Below are 10,958 nucleotides of genomic sequence, written 5' to 3'. Positions count from 1 at the left end.
GTGGGGAAGTGGGCCAATCGGGGCGCGGCGTCACGGCGCAGGCGCGCTGGGGAGGGAGGGCTATGCTATGTTGTTTGATATCCTGGGGCCACCCGAGTTAAAGGGGGGGAAATCCGGGGGCTGCCACTGCCGCCACTGGCCCGGGCCTCAAGCCGGGGGGTCCCCCCTGTAGTCGCCACAGTCCCGGGGAGAGGCGCCCGCCCCCTGCTCGGGGGGGGGAGGGGACGCCGCCTGGGGCTCGGGGAGCACGGACGGCCCCTACCCATGAGGCCCTGATGGAAACAACACAAAGGATCTGGTGAGGAGCCGAGCGCAGCAGGCCGCTTTGTGTGCCAGGTTTGGGGGGGACGCCCTGCCACTCCGGACCCCGCTCGCGCGGGCTGTTTCTTCTTCCCACGCCCCCTCCGTCTCCAGAGCTCCCCTCCCCCTACTGGCCGTTAAACGTTCAAGGGGTTCCCCTCCCCCCTCGACCTCTGACTTGGGGTTCTCTCGAGTCTCTGGGAAAGGAAAAAAAAAAAAATATGAGAAGAAAGTTTTCTCTCTGCCCGTCCCCAGCCCTGTTCTGGCTGAAGAGAAAGTCTAGATGGGAGACTTTGCCTTTTTTAGCTGCCAAGGGTGGGTAGAGTGGTGTCCCCACTTCTCTGGGGTGTGGGGGCAGGCGCATACAGAGTTTCAGGGCTTTTCAGGGGAAGGAGCCCACTAGAGTGGGGGCCAGTGGCCGGGAGGCATTTTGCACGTGGAGGTGCTGCTATTGAAAGGGGGCGGGGTGGGCACGTGTGGGAGGGAGACGTAGGAGTGGTGTTGGGGAGTCAGCCGCCAAGGCTGCTGCTTCAGAAGAGTTCCAAGTCGGTGGACTTCCTTCATCTTCACGGTCTCCTTTGTGAACTAGAAATCCTAACATTTCAGAGTCGGAAGAGACACTAGAAGTCACCCAAAGCAGCCGCCCCTGTCCAGCTTCCGACAAGTGGTAGGTAGTCTGACCTCTACTTAAACTACACACCGAACACGCGCTGCAGCCGAGGAAGGCACCTTCCACTATTTCCAGTCTTTCTGATACTTGTTCGTCTGCCTTTTATTAGACCCTTCAGTCTCATTCATGTCCTGGTTAAGTTGCTCCCTTTTTTACTTCTCAAATTTGTTCTCACATCCTCCTCACCCACCCACTGCTCATTGGCCTATATTTTGTGTGCCAGGAAAGAAGAGCAGGGAAGTGGAGGAGGGGGTGGGGAGAGTTAGGAGATAGTGAAGGCCAACTGAAAACTTTGCTGGGTCAGTTGTAAGTGTGCTACTTACATGGCTAAAGATGGTTGGTACTTTTCTCCCGGAAGCCAGACCATTGCTATGTGGGAACTTCATGACTGTCTCGCTAGTATTCCATTTTGAGATTAGAGATTTTAACCCCATTTTTTCCCTTAGTACTGTCATTGTACATTTGCCTGTTGCCTGAATCACTTTTCCTAAAAAGGTCTAAAATCAGACCTGGGGAAGGAATAGTACTGACGCTGATAAAGGCAACACCTGGAAGACAAATGATCAGAACTATTCCTTCCCATCAGTTTGACTTGTGGTCTTTGCAAACCCGTATCCCCTCCAAAACGTCAAAAATGCTCTTTTTTAACATTAATTTATTTATGGGGTAGGGCATACTACATTGTGTGTGTATAGGTCAGAAGACAGGTTGAGGTCATCACCTCATCTTCTGCCATGTGGGACCCAGGAATCAGACCCAGATCATCAAGGTTGGCAGAAAGCACCTTTACCTACTGAGCCATCTTTTTCCCCCCTTACAATTATATCTTATATGAGACTGAAAATGTTTATAGCACTTTAATGTTTACTTTTGAGTTTTAAGTATTTTTAGTCCTCCCAGCATTAATATGCACCAGAATTTGTCTCTTCGTAGTCCACTTGCAGACACAGATTGACACCCACTGATGTGCCTAACTTCCAGTAGCTCCTGATACTGTTAAAGCAAACTTGTTTCTGTTCTCCAGCCTATGCTAGAGACTGTTGCTTTGCTCTTCTGTTTCAGACTGTTTACCTCAGCACCAAAGAGTGTTTAGAAAGAAAATAGCTGTTTTTGCACCACCTCCTCTGAATACCAAGTAGCTTCTATTTATACAGAACCCCATATTCAAGGATTGCAAATGCATTGCAGATTAGGGCAAAAACTGTCTTGAATAAGTATCTGTTGATAATGTCTTCTAGTGAGCCAAGGTTTTTAGCCATTTTGTAACTTTCTGTGAACTTCAGCATACAGTGTCCTCTCGCAGGGCTAGTCACTAAAGTTTAATGCAAATTTGAATCCTAGCTGTGAAAATTTGCGGAGCTCTGTACTCACATCTTCGAAATTTGAGTCACTATAGAGTTCTAAGTTGTTTTTTTTTCCTGCTAACTTTAAACATGAGCTGTCATGACGTAATTTGACTGACTTTGGAAGCATTTGCATTCTAAACATACTAGACAGGAACAACTGGTTTTGTTTTTAAAGAGGGCATCACTGTATTTTTATGACTGGCTATATACACAGATCTTATTATCTTGGTCTTTTCCCGATACCCAGGTGCTCCCTCTCGTCCCTTAGTTACTTTTGTAAATAAAAGTTAAGCAGATTATTTTAAATTGTGTTAAAACACAGAATTCAAACTAAAACATAATTGTAGTTTATGAATAAAAAACAGTGTGTTAATGTCATACCCATTAAAGTACTAAATTACTGAGGGCCAGGAGTGATCTGAATAACCACATTCTAAAATTAGAGAAATCGACTGTTTTATATTGCTCCTTATTTCTCACCTTTTCATCTTTAAAATTGTTTCCATATCTGTCTAGGCCAGAGATAGTGGTGTTAGCCTCTAATCCCACCACCCAAGGGGCAGCGTATACAGGGCTGTATAGTAAAACCCCCCCATTTCACAAAAACAACAGGAGAATTAGCCTTCCACATAAAATTCAAAGACCATAAGTTGTCCTTTGTCTCAGGGTTTCAAATACATGACAGTAAAAATCATAAAGACAGAAAAGATTGTATTTACAAGCTTAGATTTATCTTTTAATAGGTCCTAATAGGGTATCCTTAGTACCTTAATAATAAAGATGCATATTTTACTTTTAGATTGTCATGGAATTTTTGATTTTTGTTTTGAGGTAGGGTCTCAAATATCCCTTCCTGGCCTGCAGCTCGCTGTGATTCATCGGCGTGGGCCAGCATGTCCAGTTTATGCAGTGATGATGAGTGAGCCCGGAACTTCGTGTGTGCCGAGCACTGTTACATGGCATCTCCAGCCGAGAACTTAATATTTCTTAAGCTTTTTTATTAAGGACCCCCACCCCTCAATGCCACGAATTTATAGTTTCTCTTCTGGCTTTGCTAGAAAGCATAATGAAAAGTTAAAGGCTATAAATCTGCTTGAATAAACCCTGAATGTAAGAAACGGGCAGTGATAGGGGAACACTGTTAGAAGAGGCTTGAGTTGCAATTTTGCCACTGTCAAGCCCTGTGGCCTTGTGGGACAGCATCAGATGCCTTGATTTTCTCCTCATAGTTGAAGGGTTGGTATAGAATCATTCATTGATATCTAATAGAACTTTCTGCGGTGATGGTAATACCAGTTATATGTGCTAGCCAGTATGGAAACCACCAGCCACAGTGGCTGTTGAGCACTTAAAATGTAGCTAATGGACAGAAACATTCGGTATTTTATCATATTGCTTTTACTTGATGTCAACTTAAACAGCCATATCTCTACAAATTGAATGTGCAAGTATTAGAACAATGTAATCACTGGGCTCATCTATGGAAAACACTAGTTACAAATACCCCTTTCCTGGAGTTGGTGGTTGTTAGTTCTATTGTAACATCTGAAAACTTGTTGTTGGTGGTCTGGTTTTTGTGTGTGTGTGTGTGTGTGTGTGTGTGTGTGTGTGTGTGTGTGTGTTACAAGGGCATACATGTATTTGGAAGCCAAAGGTTGGCATTGGGTGTTTTCTTCTTAATTATTCTCTACTTACTTTCTGAGACAGGGTCTCTAACTAAAGTCCTCAGGGATCTGCTTGTCTCCATTTCACTGTTGTGACCTCTTTTATGTGGTGTAGGAGAATCTGAATGTGGGTCCTAGTGCTGGGGCAGCAAGTACTCTACCATCTTCCTAGCCCAGTTTGGTTTCTTTATACAAAGTCTTATTTCATAGCCCAGGCTGGCTTTGAACCTGTGTTTGCCTCGGCTTCCAAATTGCTAGGGTCTTAGGTGTATGCACTAAGCCCTGCCAAGAATTTGTTTAAAGTGTGTCCCAGAAAGTTTTTCTTACCAAATTAGTTAGGGAAACACTAAGTTAGGTTTTGAACTCCTCTGATGTAGTAGAAGTAAGATCTGAACAAAGTGGGTGGGCGAGCTGTCTGGGTTCTGGCTCTGACTTTGTTTGCTTGTTATTTTATCTTAAGGCAAGTTGCCTTAAGTGTCATTCTCCACATGAAATATGGGGTGAGAATCAAGTCTTAATATTTTCATAGGGTTTCGTAAGCATCCAGAGATGTGAAGATCACATGAAGCACAATCCTAATTAGTCTTAACAGTAAAAACCCTAAGTCAAGTGAAAGCTGACAGATCAAAGAAGCAAAGCAGCCAGCCCCTTCCCACTACAAAGTCTCAGGCTAAATTGGGGAAATCCTGTCTCTAGGAATCCTTAGACTGACTAGGGGAGATCCTGTTTTTACCTGCCTTAAATTCCTGTTTCCACTTCCCTAGTGCTGGGATTAAAGGCTGGACCTGGTTCAATCTTGTGTGACCCAGGTTAGCCTTGAACTCTGAATCTTCCTTCCAAGTGCTGAGATTAAAGGTGTGTGCCTCCACTGCCTGGCCTCTATGGTTAACTAGTGGCTCCCTCCACCCTCTGATCTCCAAGCAAGCTTTATTTGTCTAAACACAAAATACCATACAGTTACTGCACTTAAAAATCGAGTACCTCAGTCAGTATCTTCCCAGATCTCCTTTACATTGTACAATTGCCACCCCTATTATAAAGCTGCTTGTCTATAATTTATTTAAAGCATTGTAGCTCAATTATTTGCGCCTACTTCGTAGTCTAGTCTAATAGCAGACATACTAAGTCTAGTATATTTTTATATTTCTGGTGTTTGGCATTGTAATTTAAAGGCTACTTTACTTTTAGACTTTAATTTTTTTAATCTCTTAAATTTTGTTATGCATGGGAGAATAACCCCTTGTATACATGTATGTCTCTAACTCAGTATTGGATAGCTTCTATTCAGTGATTATATGATTTTTCATTCAATTTTTATTTATTGCATGTTTGTATGCCATAACATGTGTGGAGGTCAGAAAATGGCTTAGAACCTTTCTCTATGCTTGGATCAAACTCAGATCATCAAGCTTGGTGGTAATTTTCTCTCCACCCATCTCACCAATCATGCCTGTTCCAAATACATTTTTAAAGTGCACTGGGGTGTAGCTAAAGGCCTGTGCTTGCTGACATTTGCAAGGCCCTGAGTTTAATCCCTAACATATATACACACACAAAAATTAAACAGTGGTAATGATCTTTAAGACCTTTTAGGCCACTGTGTTTCCTAATTAATTTTTATAAAGCTATGTTATTTTTAGTTAGCATTTCAGGTTCATACTTAGTTTCATAACTTTTTTCCTGAAGAGCTAACAGCCCATTTGTAAGATGTTTTATCACACATTCTTCCTTTGTAGTAAGTTATATTTTCTTTTAAAAAAAAAAAAAAGAAAGAAAAAAGTGAGGTCCAAGTGATTGTGCCATCCAGATTTGTAATACTAATAGAACAATAAATTGGACTCAAGTGTAGAAATTTGGACCTAATCACTAACCAGATTATGCATTTGGTCCTAGTGGTGTAATGAGACAGGCCAGCAAAGCTAAGTAGCTTCTAGCTTCTAAATCTCTTAAAATCTCATCTGAACTTAATCACACAAGTTTAAGATTTGAGAAAATAGCCAGGCGGTGGTGGCATGTACCTTTAATCTTAGCACTTGGGAAGATTGATGGATGGATCTCTGTGAGTTTGAAGCCAGCCTGGTCTACAGAGGTCCAGTACAGCCAGTGCAAAGCAGAGAAATCCTCTCTCAAAAACAAAATGAAACAAAAAAGATTTGAGAAAACGTCTCATATCTCTGTCTAGGTCATGAATTATTCTTTGTTCAACTTATCCATGCTTTGAACACTTCATATCCAACCATTACTTCTTATCCATCTTGATTATCAGCTTGACTGTCAAGATGTCATAGGCTGTGTTCAAATACCTTTATGTATATAACAACCTAAATCTCCATCATCCTCACTGTATAGGCATTGTGTCGTCACTAGAAGAGGGAGCTCGGTAAGATTCTGTGAAGTACATTCATATAACTCTCATTACACTATATGGCTGTGATGTTTTATTAATGATACATAATATGTACCTAGTGTATAAATTAAAGTTCTTTTTAGGTACTTATTGTACGGGAGTACATGTTGTCTACATAGGGTTCAGAACTATCCTCTTCTTGGGGCAAGGGGGGGGGGTCTTAGAAGAAATCCCCATAAAGAGATGCAACGTGTTTGTTCCTTATACAATGACAATGTTATTCATAGTCAAAGCTGGATGGAGAAAAGATAAACTAATACATAGATAAAAGTGGAATACTGCTTAGTAATAAAAGGCAATGGACCATTACCATTTGTAGATGTAGTGACAGATGGGTCTCAAATATGCCATGCTGATTGAAAGAACTTAGGCACGGAAACGTTCATATTTTCTTGAGACAGAATTTGTGTGTCACCTAAAATGACCTTGTATTTGCAGTCTCCTGCCTCAGTCTCTGGAATGGTGGGCTTATAGGTACGAATGCACTGCCAGTGGCCAGCTCCTAATCTTAAATTTAGGTTGACCTTCCCTGACCCGAAAAATCTAAAGTCTGAAGTGTCCCAAAACTCATAACATTTTGAATACCGTATAACACCACACAGACAGAAAATTTGACTAACCTGAAGTGATAGTATATAGTCAAAACATAGGTGTAGTAGCTGGAGAGAAGATGGCTTACCAGTTGTTAGCTGTTTGGTGGTGACATACGCCTTTCATCCCAGTCCTCAGGAGGCAAAGAATCTCTGAGTTTGAACCTGGTCTACAAGAGCTAGTTCCAGGACAACCAGGTCCAATCTGAGAAACCCTATCTTCAAAAACAAAACAAAAGTTAAAAAAAGCACTGGCTGCTCTTCTCACAGCCCCTCTGTCACCTAGTTCCAAGGGATCCAGCACCCTCTTTTGAACTCTATAGGCACCAGAGACACAAGTAGTAGACAGACATTCATGCAAACAAAACACTCATAAAATAAAATAAAAATAAATTTTTAAAAAGGGGGACAGAAAAGTTGGCATACCTTTAATCCCAGCATATAGAAGGCAGAGGCTGGAGGATGCTTAGGAGTTCAAGGTCATCTTAGTTTACTAGCTAGTTCCAGGCTAGACAAGGCTACATGGTGAGACCCTGTCTCCAAAAAAAAAAACATAGGTGTAATGAAAATAAGAATACTTCTTATATTTTTGGTTGTGAGCCTGGCCTTTAACCTCTGAGCCATCTCTCCAGGCCAAAAATTAGAATACTTATATGTAAAGACTGGTGCACGGTGATATTCAGCTATAATACCAACATTTAAAGGATAAGGCAGAGGTTTCAAGGTAAAGTCCGGTTTTAACTGTCTAATCTGACTTTGTCTTTCAGGAAGAAGGGGTAAATAATCTAGGTGTAGTATTCACACCCAAAGTCTAGGAAGATTAGCCCAAGGCCAGCCTAGGCTACAGAGTGAGACACATCTGTAACAGAACAGGCCTGTAACCCCAGCTATTCTAGAAACTGTAGCAGGGCAAATGAGATCAATGCCTGCTTTTGTATTTAAAATTCTTATACTCCCAAACATTGTTTCCTCTCTCTCTTGTTTTTATTAATATTTATTAAGCTCTACATTTTTCTCTGCTCCCCTCCCTGCCTCTCCCCTCCCTTCTTCAACCCTCTCCCAAGGTCCCCATGCTCCCAATTTACTCAGGAGTTCTTGTCTTTCTCTACTTTCTACTTCCCATGTAGATTAGATCTATGTAAGTCTCTCTTGGTGTCCGCATTGTTGTCTAAATTCTCTGGGATTGTGGTTTGTAGGCTGGCTTTCTTTGCTTTCTGTTTAAAAACCACCTATGAGTGAGTACATGTGATAATTGTCTTTCTGTGTCTGAGTTACCTCACTCAAAATAATGTTTTCTAGCTCCATCCATTTTCCTGCAAAATTCAAGATGTTTTTTTTTCTGCTGTGTAGTATTCTATTGTGTAAATGTACCACATTTTCCTTATCCATTCTTCAATTGAGGGGCATTTAGGTTGTTTCCAGGTTTTGGCTATGACAAAGCTGCTATAAACATAGTTGAACACATGTCCTTGTGGTACCATTGAGCATTGTTTGGGTATATATCCAAAAGTGGTATTACTGGGTCTTGAGGAAGGTTGTTTCCTAATTTAATGAGAAATTGCCACACTGACATCCAAAGGGGTTGTACCAGCTTGTATTCCCACCAACAATGTAGAAGTGTTCCCTTTTCCCCACAACCTCTCCAGCATAAGTTGTCATCAGTGGTTTTGATCTTGGACATTCTTACATGTATAAGATGAAATCTCAGAGTTGTTTTAATTTGCTCCAAGCATTTTAAATAAATATTTTTAACCTATACCATATGATATATTCCCTTTTGTGAATTAAACGCTTCTTCTCTGAAGCATTTAAGACAAAGAATACCCTCTGGGACAAGGTGATAAACACCTTTAAGCCCAGCAGGTAAATCCCTGAATTTGGAGGTAAGCCTGGTTTACGGAGCAAGTTCCAGGATGACCAGGGTACCAAAAAGAAAAGAAAAAAAAAAACCTGTCTCATAAAAAGAAAAAAAAGATAAGAGAATTCTCAGCCTACATTTATAAAAACAGATCTCTAGAACAAAAGTAGAAATTGATAGGAAAGGTACATGAGAGCTTTTCAGACTAGACAGGAAGTCTTGTACACATTCAAAAGTGTGTCTTTAATTAGTAAAAGCCTTCATGGGGGTTTTTTAGAGGAAAATACGATTATATATTTGTTGTTGTTGTTGTTTGGGGATTTGGATTTTTTTGTTTGGTTTTGGTTTTTTGAGGTAATAGCCCTGAGTGTCCTGGAACTCGCTTTGTACAGAGATCCGCCTGCCTCTGACTCCCAAGTGCTAGGATTAAAGGCCTGTGCCACCAAACCCAGCTTCAAATTACAATTTTTAAAATTCAGTTAGTTGTGTGTTTATGTACATACATATTCACAATGTGTGCCTATATGATGGTCAGAGGACAACTTTGTGAAGTCAGTTCTCTCATTCCTAATGTCAAGCTCCAGGTCCTCAGGCTTACATTGTAAATACTTTGACCCATCAAGGACCTTTGTTGGCTCCATACTTAAATTCTAAAAAGTGCTAAATTATGGTGATCCTAATCTGTAGATTGCAGCTCAGAGCAGGGAGGAGAGGGGAACATTGATAACCCTAAACACATCAATAAAAATAAACTACTAGCTCATATAACAAATAAATACAAAGGTAGAAAGTAGAGGTATTCCCAATGCTACATTAGTATGCAAAATGAAGAAAACATAATTGTTTTTATAATGCAGAAATAACACATAACTCTAACTAAATTGATAAAGATAGCCAAAAGAAATAAAAGTGCTGATAAGGCAGGAATATGATTGTAAACCTTGAATATGTAGTCTCTGGTTTTTAAGGAATAACATCTTAAGATGTTTCCATATTTAGAAATATGTGTAACTTAACATATTACTTGGTTTAAAGGCCTGTAAACACCCTTTTCTAATAAAAACATTGAAAAAGCAAGAAATGGATCCATAGGTAATTTATTAACATTTTGTCTTAATAATAAATAGGCACCCTTACACAGTATTAATGGACTAACTAGGTTTGACTATAGACAGTCATGAAGTAGTCTCTAAATAGAGTAGAGAAATAGCCAGACTCATAAAAATACATACCTGTTAATCCAGAACTTGGTTGGTGGCACAGGAAGATTGACAGTTAAAAGCCAGGCCTCAACTAGTTAGAGACACTACCTGAAACAAATAAATATGCACCTTAATCTTAAAAGCTAGCATTTAATAAGAATGATACAGAGCAAAGTAAGTGTTCTCACTGTCTCTTTTGTTTAATGGTATGCTGAAAGTATGAGCCCATAAACAGAAAAGGAGAAATAAAGAGATAACAATGGGGAAAGAAGAAATAAAGTTTTTTTCGTGGTAATGTGATTGTTTAATATGAAAAGCCCTAGAAAATTAATGGCAAAACTGTCTTAAAATAATTGGACAAGATAGAATATAAAATAATAAATTTCCATGCACTGCCAAAACATGTAGTTACTGGCAGTAGAACTGTGCCAGGCGTGGTATACACTTGTTATCCATCCAGAGCAGAGATAGGAGGACCAGGAGGTCAACTTCAACCTCCTAGTAATTCAAAGCCTGCCTGGATTTACAAAACAAAACCCCTTGTCAAAAACAAAGAAAGGGCTTGCAGTGGTTGTGCTTGCCTTGAATCCCCACAGTCAAAAGCAGGAAGGAGCTCTGAATTCCTGGTCTACAGAGAAAGTTCTAGGACAGCAAGGGCAACACAGAGAAACCCTGTAGCGGGGGGGGGGGGGGGGGGGGGGGGGGGGGGGGGGGGGGGGGGGGGGGGAGCAGAACCATACCACATGAAAGACTGATGAAACACAGTCATGTGCACTATAACAGTATTACATTCAATCAGCTCCATGTACGCATGAGAGACTACCTTTGCTGCGAAGAATTACTATTGCCTGGTGACAATCATGCTGTAGCTGAAAACAGTATAGTGAAGCACTGTGTGCCTCTGGTAATGTTGGTATCAAC

General features: G+C 40.9%; 1 protein-coding gene across 8 annotated transcripts in view; it reads left to right on the top strand.

Annotated features, from left to right (window-relative positions):
- Positions 1-10,958, top strand: part of Mbtd1 (mbt domain containing 1) — a 68,410-nt gene that overhangs the window by 805 nt on the left and 56,647 nt on the right. Inside the window, exons 1-2 of one of the 8 annotated variants that reach the window (XM_038329171.1) lie at positions 60-298; positions 907-967. The exons of the other annotated variants lie outside the window; for them this stretch is intronic. The gene's annotated coding sequence lies outside the window, so the exon portion shown is untranslated. Of the gene's footprint in view, positions 1-59; positions 299-906; positions 968-10,958 lie in introns of those variants that run through there. 8 annotated transcript variants of the gene reach the window in all.

The sequence above is a fragment of the Arvicola amphibius genome, chromosome 4 (genome assembly GCF_903992535.2).
Source record: "Arvicola amphibius chromosome 4, mArvAmp1.2, whole genome shotgun sequence".
NCBI lineage: Eukaryota > Metazoa > Chordata > Mammalia > Rodentia > Cricetidae > Arvicola > Arvicola amphibius.
This window is presented reverse-complemented; position numbering and strand designations above follow the sequence as displayed.